General features: G+C 36.5%; 1 long non-coding RNA gene across 1 annotated transcript in view; it reads left to right on the top strand.

Annotated features, from left to right (window-relative positions):
- Positions 1-14,042, top strand: part of Gm40431 — a 35,876-nt gene extending 21,834 nt beyond the window's left edge. Inside the window, exons 2-3 of the long non-coding RNA XR_872785.1 lie at positions 4,145-4,302; positions 14,014-14,042. This is a non-coding gene — a long non-coding RNA (predicted gene, 40431). The remainder of the gene's footprint in view (positions 1-4,144; positions 4,303-14,013) is intronic.
- Positions 14,043-17,719: the final 3,677 nt, after the last annotated feature.

A 17,719-nucleotide genomic window follows, 5' to 3' on the forward strand; every position in this document is an offset into this window, starting at 1 on the left:
ATGTCATGGACAGTAGCATTTATTTTTCTGAAGGCAGAGGATATTTACATTCCTCAGCTATGCCAGCTTTCCACAAAATAATTATTTTGTGTTCACAAAAAACTATGGAGAAAGAAAGTGCTCTGGGTTTAGTTTGGGGGCAGGGTGAGGGATTAATTGCTATGTAAAACAAATTGGAAAGTGTTTTTGTACCTCTGCTTAGTTTTAATATTCGGAATAAAACCCTTCAAAGGAGAATATCCCTGCAAGTGAAACAAATTTGGGACAGATAGGAAGAAATAGCTTTTTCCTACTAATGTCTGCTAAATTGTGAAATTTTAGTTTTTGATTATTTTGGGTTTTTGCTATAATTACAAAAGTCAGATATAGATTCTGAATGTCTTACAGAAGTGTTTCTGTGTCCCATTATATTTCTTTTTTAAAATTTCTTGTTTTTTTTTTTTTTTTTGTTTAGACAGGGTTTCTCTGTATAATAGCTCTGTCTGTCCTGGAACTCTTTGTAGACCAGTCTGGCCTTGAACTCAAAGAGACCAACCTGCATTTGCTGCCCAACTGCTAAGACTAAAGGAACACACCACCGTACTCTACTATATTTCATAACAAACCCTTTCTCCTTTTTAGCACCCAGGTACAGTGGTTTCCTCAGTATTTATTCAATATGTCAAATTTGGGGGCTTTTTGATGTCTTATACCTTGGGCTAAGCATACCTCACATTCATTCATCTTATAATGAATTTAAAGAAGCTTGTGTCTAGTCATAGTTTTTTGGAAGGGGAAAGAACACCTTTCTGCCTGCCCAGCCAGGCTATATAATGGCTCATAGTATAGTGTCCATTGTGGTTTAAATGACAAAAACTTGAACATATATTTTATTTCTCTTTTTAATTAGTGTTTATCTCAACTACATGCACACAAGAGGCACAAGGAATGGAAACATTTCCTGCATTGTTCACAGATACAGTGTGGATATCCTATTTATGTCTGGAATGAAGCAGATAGATATGGATGGATAGATTAGAAACAGGCAAATGAATGTGCAAATTCATATATACATAAATAGGTAGGTAGATGGTAGACAGATAGTTATTTTGTGGGTAACCATAAAGACTTTAGAGAAAATTGAATTGTTTTTATGTTTACTTTATATTAGCAACATATTTGTATATATGCACCCAGAACAGACGCTACAAAGGTGTAAGCAGTTAGTGTATTTGCCTCTTTTGGGAAATCATAATTTTGAGATCTCTCAGCAGAAAGATAAAAATGAAAATAAAAAACAAACACATGCATGCATTCTAATTTATGTAAAAGAAATACCTGCATTTACTTCTCTATCTATCTATCTATCTATCTATCTATCTTTCTATAATCTATATAGTTTAACACAAACACAAATTTATTTGATTATCTAATTTCGGTATAACTCCATTGGATTCAGTTTATCCTTCCACCTTTAATTTCATTATGTTTTCTCTGACAAGGAGGAATCTGAATGCATTTTCTACAGAACAGTTGTCTATTTGGCCAGTCTAAAATTTCTGTTGCATTGTTAACCAGTATCAGAGAATAGAAATGATTTGACTGTTTTTTTTTTCAATTTGAGAAAGTAGCTTTTAAAACAACTTAGAGGGAGGCCATTTTTATCCAAATGCTCTACAGTAACATTGCTTGATACTAGCATTATTTTTCTTGATTCTATAGGTTGCATTTCTCTATGGAGATACATAAAATTATGGCATTTTTCATATTTACATTTTACTTTTATGTTCCTATAGCTCTCAATTTCTTATCCTTGCTCTCAAATTAATTTTACTGAAATTACTAAGAATTTTTCCTGGTCCCTATTTAATATTTAAAGAACAAACCCAACATAAACATAGGTTTTGAGAAAACATTTATATCCTTAGCTCTTGTATCTCTTTTCTTCCTATATCATTTTTTTTTCCTTGTAATGGGGCAAGTAGACTAGACAGAAAGCAGAGTAACTATATTTGTTTTTCTGTAAGAGATGTCAAGACAAAATGTGTGATAATTGCTCCTATACATTTCCTTATCTGATAACAGGGATCCCCATCAACATGAGAGAGGCAAGGTTAGGTTGAGGGAGGTGGGAAGAGAGCAGAGTGAAGAGGGGAAAGAAAAGGAAGGGTATCTAGGACTATACTCCTTTTCTAAATGGAGAACTCACTCCTGTAATTACTAATCCTTTCTCTTGATAATGACGATCCATTCATGAGAATTTTGCCTTTTATCACCTCTTAAAGACCCTACTTTATAATATAATTATAGTAGCAATTAAATTTCAGCCTAAGTTTTAGAGAGATCATTCACACTGAAGGACCCAGCCAGCTAATTCTGTTTTGTGTTCAAACTCCATCTTACATCCAGACTGTCCTCAGTTTGAACTTGATAACTGGAAAAAAAAACACAGCTTGTTCCAGGAATCAAGACATCCCCAAAGTAACAGCTATTCCACCCTTGATTAAGGGAAATGCCCAGTGTCATGTTCAGGGCAAATGACTCAAGTTGTAGCAAAGTTTATGGTGTTAGCTAGAATTTCATGCAAACTTTACTGTCTAAAATGCCAACCAATCATGTAACTGCCAAGTTAGAAATCCCCTTACCCACCTTAAACTGTATAAACAGATAATGCTGACAGCAGCTCAGCACCTTCCACAATAATCCACTGCACTGGAGAGGCTGAAGATGTCCAAGCTCGGGCTCTTAGCTTTTGTGTAGGAGTGAGACTCTTGGTGGGTTTTGGTAATCTGTGGGGACCCGAGGTATGGGCATAACCTACACCATCACATTCCATGCCTTCCTCTCCCTCCTCCCCTAGTACACATTTTTTTCCTTGAATAAAAAATATATTCATTCCTTTTCAGTAACTCTAGATCCAAATCAGCACAGTATAAATTATAAAACCTCACATCCAGAGACTGATTTCAATCAGATGTGGATGTGATTCAAATAGTGCTTCACTCTGAGGCACATTTCCTTCAGCTGTGAGTCTATAGATTTAAACAGGCTATTTTCAAAAAGTCATGGTGTGGCAAATGCAGGATAAGCATGCCTGTTCCAAGATAGTTCAACAGAAAACGAAAACACGGAAACAGGCCCCAAGTCTCAACCCAACTTAGCAGACCACATAAAACCCTTAAAGCTTGGGAATAATCTCCATTAAGTTCAAATCCCACTTTCTGGACACTAGGATAAGAAAGTGCTCTCCTAGCCTTCAGCATCTGTACTCCCATGACTTTGTTCCTGGGATAATAGAGGTCTTCTGTTGGGGTTGCTAGACTTATTAATAAAATGATTTAAGAATGAATTTAAATGGAAGCTTGAGGCTAATCTTATTAGAGCTTAAAATAAAGGCTCCGAGATAGGTAGGCTGTAATCCTCAGCAGTCAGAGGAGGTGAATTGAGATGATGAATGGAGAAAAAGGCCATGAAATTAGGATTAAGCAATTTATAGGTCAGCCAGGCACACGGCAGACTAATAGCCACCTGGCTGAGAAGGGAGGTTTATAGAAACAATAAGCAAGTCCTAAGTCCCTGAGAAAGTATAAGTACTCTTCTAGCAACTTCCAAAACGGAAAGGCTAATGAGAAGAAAAATAAATAATGTTCCCTTTCCAGATGGCAGTTCTTAGGGACTAAGCTAGGAGATTCTGGGAAGAAAAGGTACATTATCTTATTAAAGAGATAATTATTCTACCTATCCCTGTAGAATGGCTTAAGAATTTTAGAAGGGGTTCTGTCTTCCTGAGGAATGAATAATCCCTTATGTAGAGCATTGACCCTGCTCAAATAGTTTAATGCTTAAGGGGTAATTTCCTGTCTCTACTTAAAGGTAGAATTCATTCTTTAAATTAGGAGGCAAAACCTTTCCATTACTTTGATTTTAAAGGTACTCTAACAGCTGGTATACCTCTCTGGTTTAATGGGTTGAAATATTGTGCCTGCAGTTCACCCAGTTGTAGTGCCATGGTAGTTTTACAGTTCTGGAATCTCAAGGTAGACAATGACCTTGTGGGGCCTCGGTGGCAAAACTCTCACCTCTGAAAGAACATTTCTATCTAGCATTATCTGAATAAGGTACTCTCTGGTCTGTAAGATAGCTCAAAACATTCTTTGAATTCTAGGTGACAGAATTATGGTTCAACGGCTCTTGCATTCGTCACACCTGCATGATTAACACATGAATCCTGACAAGACTTTGCAACATACCGGATCCATCTTAAGCCAAGGAACAGTAGATTGAGTTCAAAGAACCAAACAACCTTGGAACTTCGAGCATCAGGTCCGTCCTGCTATTCTATTCCATCATTTCACCAAGCCTCTGATTTGGAGGAAGGGAGATCAATGAAAACGGGTTTTGTATACTCAACAGAATTCTTTTTATAAAGAAAAACTTCTGTAAGTCAACAGTACCTAACACTCTTCCATCTCCTGATGGTTTTAGGTAGGACCGCTTGGTCATATCCTTATATTTTCCCTCAAAGTTTTTTTTCTATAAGACTAGAGTATGATTTTTCTTTTTAATTGCAAATTTATCTTGACATTTCTTCTCTCTCATGCCTTAGTGTATGTAGTTAAGAACTTCACACTCCATAAGAATGCTTCCTTGCTTCAGTTGTTTCTTCCCTAACACATCCCAATTTGCCTTTTAGTTTCTGCATCCCATAAAGGAGGCTTATGAAATTCTTCCCAGTTCTTTGCAACTCTGACACAAGGATGGCTTTGGTCCATTTCTGAATACCGCCTTCTTTTCCTTTCAGTACTTCACTGGGATGATCTTTATCTTCACATTTCTGTAAACATAATGGTCACGAACGTTTATGCAATTTCCAAAAAGCTTGCTCATTCCAGTAAGTACCCCATGATGCTCACTCAGCAACAATATCCAAGGCTTCTCATATTTCTTCTGGCCACTGCTACTTATCCAGTTCTGAGGCTACTGCCATAGTTATAAGCATTTGCTACCTCTCAGACTCACTTCTTGGTACCAATTTTTCCCATTATGATTTAGCAAGTGTAAGAGAATACCAGGAATTAGGTAAATGAAAGGGATTAGTGTATTTGGGTCATGGTTCTAGAGTCTAGGGGGTCCCATAGTGGGTGCTCAGTTTTAACTTTGTGCTCTCATCCCTTGGTGAGAAAAACTTAGGCAGAGCTCATCTTTTGCATCAGAAAATACATTATTTGCAAGGTGATGACATTGACTCGTTCATGATCTAAGCAACTCTAAAACCTCCTGCTCTTAATAGAAATATAACTTTAGATTTCAACCTTTTTTATCAGAAGTTTCTCCCCTTCATGGCAAAGCTACTTCATCCCAACATTGTTACTGATGCTGGCACTTTGTACATGTTGATTCTACATTAACTTGGGATTTAAATCCAATTAATGCCTTTGTGTTTTGAATTGTAACTCATCTTTCTCACCTTTGGGCTGTTTAATGTTATGTCTTTATGCCCCCCAAAAAGGTTAATGTTTTAAATAAAAACCAGCAGTATGTCCAGTTTTGAAAAATTGCAATGCTGTCCCTGTACCACCAAAGAATTCTACATATTGCTAAAAATATTCTGAGCTAAAATAGTTGGTGATATGTTTTCTAGAACCAATTAGATTACATGAGAAGTAAGTACAATTTCTTAATCAAATATTCAAGTCCTACTATGCTATGGGTTCCACCAGCATTTCTTGGTGTGATCCTTGCTGCTCACCTTGGCACTCACAGCCCTCAAGTATCACTAGGAAGCTGCATCCCCAAGAAAACTCCTTCATGTTCAAATTGCTTAGATCATTCCCTTTGTATTTCATATGAGATGATGTAGCTTTAGGGCCATAATTAGAAAGAAAATCTTCCAACCTTTAGTGATATGAATGTCTCTGTAGAAGCTAGAAAAATAAGAGTGAATTGTTTCAAAGACAGTAGAAGAAATTATTCTACTACTTTTTATTTTATTCTTTTTTATAATTAAATTAATGTATTCCCTTTACAACCCCAAATTAGTTCTTCCTCTCCTACCAGTACCCCCTCACACAACTCCTCCTCCAATTCCCAGTTCGTTCCCCATCTCTCTTGAGAAGGGGAAGTCCAGCTCTGGGTATCACCCTCCCCCTCCCCCCATCAAATTGCTGTGAGTCTAGACACATCCTCTCTTACCAAGGCCAGACATGGCTGTCTTTTTAGGGGAATCCACAAGCAGGCAGGCAGACAACAGTTTCAGAGACAGTCCCTGTTCCAGTTGTTTGGGCGACCCACATGAAGACTAAGCTGTTCATCTTATACATATGTATATGCCTCCTAGGTCCAGCCTGTGTTTGCTCTTTGGTTGATGATTCAGTCACTGAAGCCCCCAAGGGTCCAGGTTAGTTGACTCTTTTGGCCTTCCTGTGGAGTCCCTGTCTTTGGGTCCCTCAACCTTTCTCCCAACTTTTCTGTAAGACTGCTTATGCTCTGCCTAATATTTGAGTGTGAGTATCAACACTGCTTTCCATTGATTCCCAGGTGGAGCCTCTCAGAGGACAGTTAGGTTAAGTTTCTGCCTGCAAGCATAACAGAGTATCACTAATAGTGTCAGGAATTTGTTCTTACCCATGGGATAGGACAGTCATTGATTGGCCATACCCTCAGTTTCTGCTCTATCGTTGTTCCTGCACACCTTGTAGGCAGGTCGAAGGTTTTGTGTGTGGGTTGCTGTCCTGATCCTTCCACCTGAAGTCTTGCCAACTACAGGAAGTGGCCTCTTGAGGATACATATCCCACCCACTACAAGGAATCTCAGCTAGAGTTGCTCCCTTAGACTTTCTGGGGCCTCTCCACCTCACAGGTCTCTGGCACTTCCTAGAGATTCCCACAGCTAATTTCCTCTCTCTTTCTTCTGCTCTCCCAACATATGATCTCCTTTGTCTACCTTCTTCCTCAAATTCACTCCTTCCTTTATCTTCAGAAAAGAGCAGCTTCTCAGGGATACTAACTGAACATAGCATATCAAATTACAATATGACTAGACACAAACCCTCATATTTGGACTGTGCATATGTGGAAAAGTGTCCCAAAAGCAGGCAAAAGAGTCAGAGACACCCTCACTCTCACTTTTAGAAGTCCCACAAAAACACAAAGCTACACAACCAAAAGATATGTGCAGAAGACCTAGCATAGACCCATGCAGGCTCTGCTATTGTAGCTTCAGTCTCTGTGAGCTGCTATGATCTCTGCTTAGTTGACTCTGGAAGCCCTGTTCTAATACCCTTGACTTCTCTGGCTCCTATAATTCTTCCTTCCTCTTCTCCATATGGTTTCTGGAGCTCAGAGAAGAGGGATGCAACTTAATCTCAAATTTGGGCTCTCTCTCTCTCTCTTTCTCTCTCTCTCTCTCTCTCTCTCTCTCTCTCTCTCTCTCTCTCTCTCTCTCTGCCTAATATCTGGCTGTGGCTTTACATATCTGCATCCATCAGCTTCCAGTGGAAGCCTCTCTGATGAGAACTGGGCTAGTCACTGATTTGTGAGTATAGCAGAATATCATTAGAAATCATTTCATTGATTTTTTTTTCTATTCCAGGTCTCTATGCAATCCAGCCTCCAGTACCTGGTCATTTAGGCTGTGTCAGATATGGGCTCTCTTTCATGACATGGACTTCAAATTAGATCAGTCATGGGTTGACAACTCCCACAAGTTCCATGCCACTATTGCCACTGCACATCTTGTAGGCTGGATAGATTGTAGGCTAGACATTTTGAGGCTGTGTTGGTGTCAAATTCCCAACACAGGAAGGTGCCCGGTTACAGAAGATGGCTTGTTCAGGGTCCATATTCTCCATTTCTAGATTTTCCTAGGGTTATCTTGTAGAATCCTGGGCGTTTCTGCTGCATAGGTTCCCACATCATATCCAAATACCCTCCAGTTCCACTCATCTCTCCCTGTGATTTCTGTCTCTATTCATCCTTGACACAAGACATCTTCTGTTCTTATTCCCAACTGTACCCACTACACTGCAAAATCTATTCTATTTCCCATTCCCAGGGAGATCTATACATATCTATTGGTGCTCTCCTTGTTGCTTAGCTTTTCTGGGTCTGTGGGTTGTATGTAGCATTATTATCACTACTGAACAGATATTATCCCTTTGTAAGTGAGTACATATAATGTTTGCTTTTCTGGGTCTGGATTATCTCATTCAGGCAGATTTTTCTTTTTTAGTCCCATCTACTTGCTAGAAAATTTCATGGTGTCTTTTTTGTTTTTGTATTCATCTCTCATGCATTAATCCTGAAAGCAGTTTCCCCTACCTCCCTGGCATCCTTTCCTCCCCCACTTCCCTTCTCCTTCAGAACCCTCCCTCTCTCTCTTTCTCCCTCCCTCCCTCCCTCCCTCCCTCCCTCCCTCCCTCCCTCCCTTCTTCCCTCCCTCCATCCATCTTCCTTCAAAAAAGATCAGACTTCTCAGAAACATCAAACTAACACTCTCTAACAAGCTACATAAGGCCAGGCACATGCCATCACATCAAGGCTGAACAGGACAACTCAGTAGTAGGAAAAGGGTCCCAAAGTAGGCAAAAGAGTTAGGGCAGTCCCTGCTCCAACTGTTAGAGTTCTCACAAGAACATTAAGCTACATAGCCATGACATATATGCAGAGCACCTAGATCAGACTCTTATATGTTCCCTAATATCTGCAAGCCTCCATGAGTCCAGGTCAGTTAGTTCTTGGGCTGTGTTCTCCTGGTGTCCCTAACTCTTTTGGTTCCTTTGATATATTCTTTTGTCTCCTTAGCAGGACTCCCAAAAGCTCTTACTAGTGTTTGGCTGTGGGACTCTGATCTGTTCCCATCAGTTGCTGTATGAAGTCTCTTTGGTCTCTCTAATGACTACTATGTTAGACTCCCATCCCAGAACACTCTACATACAGAAAAAACTGTAGGTTGAATGTTTTGTGATGGGTCACTGTCCCAGTACCTTCACTTGAGGCCTTTCCAGGTTACAGAAGATGGTCAGTTCAGGATCTGTGTCCCCCATAAATATGTGTCTTTGCTATGCCTACTCTCATAGATTCTATCGCACTGTTTTCATTTTGCCCCTGAAATGCTTCCGTATTCCAATCATTCTTCCAGTATTTCCTCCCTCCTTCACCATTCCTACCTGATCTCTCCTGTCCCCAACCCCACCCATCATCAGTGCACCCAAGAATCTGTTATCTTTTCCATGGAAATCCTTAGGTCTCCCCTTAAGCCCTCATTGTTACTAGAGGATGGATTGTCCTCTAGGTATAATGCCAAGAGTGGTACAACCAGATCTTGAGGCAGATTGAGTCCCAGTTTTCTGAGTTACTGCCATATTTATTTCCATAATGTTGGTACAAGTTTGCACTTGCACCTGCAATGGAGTGTTCCCTGTGCACCACATCCTTGCTAGCATAAGCTGCCACTTTTGATATTGAACTTAGCTATCATGACCAGTGTAAAATGGAATCTCAAACTAGTTTTGATTTGAACTTCGCTGATGGCTAAGAATGTTGAACAATAAAGTGTTTCTCAAGCTTTTCAGATCCCTCTATTAAGAGTTCTCTGTTTAGATCTGTACCCTATTTTAAAGATGATTATTTAGATTCATGGTGTCTAGTTTTATGGTATCTATTTTGGATATTAGCCCTCTGTTAGATGTGGGATTGGTGAAAGTCTTTTTCCATTCTGTAGGCTGATAGTTTCTCCTATGAGTGGTGTCCTTTGCCTTGCAGAAGCTTCCAGTGTCCTGAGGTTCCATTTATTGTCAGTTTTAGTAGCTAAAGTATTATCATTTTCTTCAAGAAGTTGTGTCCTGTGCCAGTATGTTCAAGATTATTCCACAATTTCTCTTCTATCAGGTTCACTGTATCTGGTTGTATGTTGAAGTCTTTGATATACTTAAACAAGTTTTCTGCAAGATCTAGTTATATTCTTCTACATGCAGACATTCATTTACACTAGCACCTTTTGTTGATGGTGCTTTCTTTTTTCCAGTATTATTTCTTCTGTCTAAATGTGTGAATTTATATCTGGGTCTTTGATTTGATTCTATTGATTGAAGTATGTGGTTTTTCTTCCAAAAGCATGAATTTTTATTACTATAGCTCTATGGTACAGCTTGAAATCAAGGATAGCAATACTGCCAAAAGTTCTTTAATTGTTCAGGGTTATTTTGGCTATCCTGAGTTTGTTTTTGTTATTGTTGTTGTTTATTTGCTTTTTCATATATAGATGTCCTTTAAAGGACTGTAAAGAATGCTGTTGAAATTTTTATAAGGATTGCATTGAAACTAGATTGCTTTTGGTAGGATATTATTTTTCACTATGTTAACCCTACAGATTGATGAGGGTATACTATCTTTCCATCTTATGGCATTTTCTTTAATTTCTTTCTTCAAGACTTGAAGTTCTTGTCATAAAATTCTCTCATGTTGTGATGGTTTGAATATGTATGGCCTATGGTAAGTGGCAGTATTAGGAGGCGTAGACTTGAGGCAATAGGTGTGGCCTTGTTGGAGAAAATGCACTCCTGTGGGGATGGGCTTTGAAGCTCTGCCCAGTGTTGGGTGTTTGTTCTAAAGCTTTGATTAAATTGGAAATCTGTGTGTTCAAAGACTGATGGTCCTTGTCCCCCATTGATTTTTTGATCAATCTATAAAGATGCCAGAAGCCAATGACCAGGCAAATGTAGATGGAACAGGACCCTAGAATGAGTGAAAGGAATGGAAGATCACCATGATGTGGTAGAAGACAGATCAGATTTAGAGCTTCCAGAGAAAGAATCAATGAGTCATGTAAGAGTTCAGATAAGTGGTCACTTGCTACTTTCCTGACTGGGCCTGAAGTAGCAGGTGGAGGATTAGAACTGCCCAGCCTTTGAGGTAGCCAAGGCATTTTAAAATTAACTGACATGTGTGTACATCTTCAATTCACCAATCCAGATAGCTCCTGGGTAAGTTCTGGCAACTGCCTGGGAGCCAAAGCAGTGTAGCCCAAATTCACTTCTACAACCCAGTGTGGAAGAGACCTTCTTTAAGTGGCCTGGAGAAGAGTCAGTCCCTTCCTGGTTACCTTTCAATCAAGATGTAGAACTCTTGGCTCCTCCTATACCATGTCTTCCTGCTTATGCATAGTATTACATATAATATTGTGAATAGTGATACCTTTCCAATTTCTATCGATTTAATTACTTCAGTTGTCTTCTTGTTTAAGCAGAACTTCAAGTACTTACTATATTGAATAGATATGGAGAGAGGACAACTTTGTCTTGCTCCTGATTTTAGTGGAATTGCCTCGTGTTTCTCTCCACTTGATTTGATGTTGGCTATGCTCTTCTTTAAATTGCCTTTATTATGTTTAGGTAGTTCTTTATATCCCTACTTTCTCCAAAACTTTCATCATGAATGGGTATTAAATTTTATCAAAGGTTTTTCTGACATCTTGAGATGATCAATTTTTTTAGATTATTTATATGGTTGATTACTTTTATTGAGTTTTGCATGCTGAATCAGATGAAGCCTGAAAATAGAAGAAATTATGAAGAAACCAAAAATCACCAGAGTAGAAGAGAACTATATGGTGAAGTCAACAGTTAGAAGTTAATCTAATGTCATACTTTTTAGAAAAATTAAAACTCAGAAATCCTATATTTTATACTTAATAACATCTTAAATATCCTTTTAGTGGATAAATTATACAATGGTTACACAAATTTGAAGTTTATAATTACTAAAGAAATTGGAACTTCAAAACATTGCTTTCTCAAACCAAATTAAGTTCATATGATTTTACTAGATATTTTTAAAAAGTTAAAGACAAAAAACATTGTTTTATGAAAATTCTTTAAGAATTAAAAATAAAACTTTATATGAAATCGTTAAATATATTTTCAGCTGTTACATTTTTTTACAGTCAAATTTTCAGAAAGTTTTAAATTGGCAATGAGAAATTCATTTTAAATCATAAGTAGAAATTTGATAAATGATCAACATGGGTACATCCTTTATAATAATTTTCTATTTGTATATAATGGTTACTAAACACTTCTTGACCTGATATCCATGTATCATTTGTAAGTAATAGTTCTAGTTCAGTAAGGTCTCTGTCTTGAAAATTTAAAGGACTATTTCCAGTGTATAAGCTAATTTATATGATAATCTAGAAGAATAACTTTTAGATTCCATTTCCAAATTTTTCACAGTGTTTTAAAAAAGATACAATTCCATACCTAAAATACTGTACTCCTTATTTTTTCCCTAGCTGGAGGTTCCCAGCTCTCGAGGGTACACCTATCCAGCTCTTGGGCCATATCAGCAAAGGTTAACATTTTTCTTTAAAGATAGCAGGAAATCTTTCTATACTTTGTTGTATGATATGTTTACATAAGATTATATCTTCTGTGTATAAAACACAAACTATTTAGGAAGTCATTCTGTCACGTTTTATGGTTCTATCTTTAATTAACTGTAGGGACTGAAATTTATAGATTTGAGGACTATGAAACTTGGAGGTATAACAGAATTCTTCTTCTATAAGTTTTCTTTAAAATTAGAACAAAGTTGAAGGTTTTATGCTATAGATAATAATGTGTTATTGCTATAAGAATAAGAAAATATGGTATGGATTACAGCTGAGACAAAAGGGGGGGGGGAGAGCATGAATGGATGGGCACACATAAGCCTGCTATTTGGTTTAAAGAAGATAACATAATTCACACAGAAATGCTATTTTCAATAGATTGTTGTGTGAACCAAACTTACCTTGATCAAAAAAGGAAAGCATCTACTTTTATGTCCTACTTACCTCATTTCACACAAAAGCAGTCAATTGATAGATAATTTGATGTGAAAATGAAAATTATAAAACTTTTAGAAGACAACATATGAAATATTTTCAAGTACTTGGGATAAAGAAAATATTTTGGAGAGCAAACCAATCAATACTAGTGTGTATCCCAAGTTAGAATACATTTTGTTATTCAATGGAATGCTAAGTAGAAAAAGAATGTTTATAGTGAGCTGGGTGGTGGTGGCGCACGCCTTTAATCCCAGCACTTGGGAGGCAGAGGCAGGCAGATTTCTGAGTTAGAGTCCAGCCTGATCTACAAAGTGAGTGCCAGGACAACCAGGACTACATAGAGAAACCCTGTCTCAAAAAACCAAAACCAAACCAAAACCAAAACCAAAACCAAAACCAAAACCAAAACCAAAACCAAAACCAAAACCAAAACCAAAACCAAAACCAAAACCAAAACCAAAACCAAAACCAACAAACAACAACAAAAAAAGAATATTTATAATGCCTCATTTCAGAAGAAAAATGATAGCGTGTAAAGCCTGAGTCTGATCTCTAACACTGAAAAAGAAAAAAATCAGCCAAGAAAATTATGTTAGAGCTTACATTACTCTGTGATTCAATTTCTATGAATTATAAAACTAGAAATATATTATTAATTCTGATAGAATTTAGCATTCGTTCTGCTTAACCATGAAGAAAAGGAAATGGGAGGGGCATCCGGGGATCCCATGTGCTGAAAGGCCTGGGTTATGGGTCCATGTGTATGCATCACTATTGAAAATTGATTGAACTGTGATTTTTTAATATGGAGTAACACTCAATGCTATACTTCAATATATATTGTTTGTGTAAAAGGATCTTTCAAATATGTAAGTAATTTGACCCTACTTTCCATAGCACATGTCTGAAAATCATGTTTAGCAGTACTTAAGAAAATTTACCTGCTAGTGCCTTTATCTTCACCTTAACTATGGAAATCAAGTCTTACAAAATGATAGGTAGACAAAAAATATTAGACATAGTCTAGTGATTCCATTATGTGACTCCAGGTTACCTTTAAGCTGTCATCTAATGAAGCTTCTTTTCAGCCTGAACTTAATATTGACAGTAATTTCAAGCAATTTACTTAAAGTTTTCCCCCAAAATGTACTATACATGTATTCTCATGGTTTATTATAATACAGTATTTTTACTCTGTTTTTCCTAAGTTAAAAACAGTGGCTGTGGGGCCAGAGAGATGTCTCCAGGGTTAAGAGGTCCTGAGTTCAGTTCCCGGCAACCTTCTATAATGGGATCAGATGGCCTCTTCTGGAATGCAGGTAGAGCACTCACATAAACATAAGTGTAAAAAAGAAACAAAGAAAGAAAGTCTAAAAAACAAAAAAAGTAGATGCTTGAATAAATACAGCATGTCAATTTGTATAATGCTTTATAACATCTACATATGATACATGTAAATTTAATTGAAATGAATTTTACATTAAAGTTAGATTTAAGATTTTTACAATTCTGATATAGTTTCTTCATCAAGCAAACACATCACTAGTTAAGGAATATATTGCAGCAAATAACTCTGCAATAATTCTAAAATATTTTATAGCATTGTAGAAGGATTGGTTTCTATTATATGATAGCCTAACAGCAAACTATAATATTAGGTAAAAGATTTATTTTGTCTCCAATATATTTTCTTAGTTCATTTACTTTTCTTCTTATACTATGAACAGCTGGCTTTGCATTTCAATGAATTCACTTTACAAAATTCTGTCTCCTCTATGAATAAAAGTTTTAAGTCATTTATGTGTTTTACACTATTCCTAAAAGTCTGCCACAAACAGAGATAGATGTATTTCAGAACCAAAAAGAAAGTCCTGAAGTTTTTCCTCCTAAGTTTAGCAATGGCAATTGAAAAAATTATTTTACTATTTTTTAATATTATGTGTATGTGTGTATATATGTGTCTGTGAATACATGTTCTCACAAAGTTCAGATGAGGGATTTGGATTCCCTGTAATTGTAGTTACAAGCCATTTTGCAATAATTAGGTGGTTTCTGACAGCTAAATGTGCAAAAATAATAGTGCTCTAAACTCATCAGCCAACTTTTCAGCCCTTGTTTATTACATTTCAATGATTCATAAAATCATTGAGAGCATTGTAACTTTTATAAAACCAACTACTAAAAATTATGAGATGAATCATTTGTAATTTGATCTAGGGTAATATATATATATATTTCTCATATACACATCATATAATACACATACACACATAAACACATACATATACTATATATGCATATTCATATACATTCATACATATATTTGTATACTTAGCTATTCATAATTGAAGTCATTATTTCAAACATTGTAAAAGTACTTAATTACTGATATTAGAAAAAGGACATTCAAAAGACACAAAGTAAAATAATATATTCAAATTTTCATAAAGTTTGATGTGTTCAGATTGTAGGTTTTATCGTGATAGAATCATAAGGAGAAGAAAATGTAGATAAGAACTACTGGAATGTAAAGTTTCAACTTCTCATAATGAATACAAAAAGTAAAAACTTATAAAATTAATTTTTCCTACAGACATATTTTAAACAGTTCTTTTAGTTACACATAAAGTTTACATGTTCACAGTTTGATACAGTTATGAGACAATGATATTGATTTTGCCCATTCTTTATTCTAGGCATCAAATAATTTGGTGAAAATGAATAAGATGTTTAAATCTGTGAGAACTAATACTTAAGGTCAACTTGACTCAATCTGGAATCATCTATAGCATTCATCTGGGTATAATTGTGAAAATATTTCCTGTTAGACTTAACTGAAAAGAGAATGTACAACCTAAATAAAGATGACACCATCTCATTGACTAAAGTCCTAGAGTTAAAAGAAAAGAGAAACGTATAAAAGATGTTAACCACCACTGTTTATCTCTCTCTGCCTCATGGCTGTGGATAGAGTATGACCAACCACCTCATCACTCTACCTTCACAGATACAGATATTCTCACCACTCCCTTCTTCTTGCCCTGATGGACTAAATCCTCACACTATGAGTCAAAATAAATTTCTCTTAAATTGCTTTTTAGTAGGTATTTGGCCACAGTCACAAGAAAGTAAGTAATATAAACATGAACTACCTACAGAGAGTAAGATATGATATGGAAAACTAATCCTCATTTTATAGAATGAGACATGAGCAAGTGCTATATGGGTTTCACTGAAGTTTGCCTGAACTGAAGAAGACTCAGAGTAAAGGAGTGAGATTTGAACTGTTCTAGTGGTTCTATGTTTTGAGCATCCCTGTGAGCCTTTATGTGTTAGAATTCAACACCCTAATTTGGATATTGAAAGTTTGGAAATATAATGATAATAACTTTCAAATGCAAAGTCTTTGGTAAAGTCATTAATATCAAATTTGGTTATTGTGGTAGGTATGATTAAATCCCCATGGCTTTATTTTCAGAAGATACATATGAATACATGCATGCTCGCTGCCTAGAACCAAGGGATACTGTGTCCTAATGAGGAACAACTGGAAAATAAAGCCATAGTCCTGTGGTCTTTCAGCCTTTCATTTCAGAATTCTTTTTCTTTATGGAGTAGCTTTTATCAAATATTTAGTTTCAATAACAAAATTAGACCAGGGAACCAGCAAGATGGATCAGTGGGAAAAACCTCTTGCAGTGCAAAACCGATGTGGTGGTTTGAAAAGACATGGCTCCCACAAACCCATGTGTTTGAAAGCTTGTCCCATAGAGAGTTTGATTATGAGAAGGTGTGGCACTGATGATGTCTGTCACTGTGGAGGAGGGTTTGTGGTCTTATGTGATCAAGCTACACACAGTGTAGTACACAGATTTCTGGTGCCTTCAGATAAAGATATAGAACTCTCAGCTTCTTCTCTAGCAGTAGGCCTGTCTATACTCTGTCATGTTTTTCACCATGATGAGGTCCACCTCTAAATGTGTACACAAGCTGCAGTTAAATGTTTTCCTTTATAAAAGGTGCCATAGTAATGATGTCTTGTCACAGCAATAAAACCCTAACTGAAACATCTGATGAATTTGTGTCATCAAACCTTTATGAAAAAGTTGGATTGGTGAGACTCACCTATTAACCCAGCACTATTATAATGAGAGGGAAAGCATAGACATAAGAATATTCTGGAAGCCAACTAGCTTGAAACACATAGTGTGGTAAGGCAAGGTAAACCCTACCTATACAAGGTAGAAGAATAGAACAAATTTCTGAAATCTGTTCTCTTACCACCTAAGCACTGTAGTATACAGTAAGCCATGGACATACACCTTGTGTAGCCACTCCCATACACATACAAAATAATGATAAATATATAATTTAGAATAATTTAAAGCTTGACCAATGTATGGACAACATAAAACTTATCAGAAATCATCTAGGGAAGGTTATGGACATGAAAGTGAGCTTTCTGAAGATGGCTCACTGTTTTGCATAGCCTTCAATGGATGAGATCTAAGAATGCGGGGTTCTTAAAGATTTCATCCTAGGATTGCTTCTTGCTGCCGATATGCCTTTCACTGTTATGCCCTTCACATATTCACAAAATATCACTATTATATATCCTAATTATTCCTGGGCATCAGCCCACAATTTTGAGTATATTCCCTGAAGATAAACATGAGTATGAACTTTCATGAATTAATGCTGTTTAAACAAACTAATGACTTTATAGAATTACTGATTAGATTAAAATAATTTTAAGAAGAATGGTTTAGGAGATAGTTTTAGTTGTTTTGCCAGAAAGATATAATAAGGTTAGACTGAAGAATAGAATGTGCCCACTTCCCATTGAATAGTAAACAAAGGGTGCAAAATAAAAAATGCATGAGCTTTCATACTTATACCAAAAAGAGAAATATG

Source organism: Mus musculus, chromosome 12 (genome assembly GCF_000001635.26).
Source record: "Mus musculus strain C57BL/6J chromosome 12, GRCm38.p6 C57BL/6J".
In the NCBI taxonomy this organism is placed as follows: domain Eukaryota; kingdom Metazoa; phylum Chordata; class Mammalia; order Rodentia; family Muridae; genus Mus; species Mus musculus.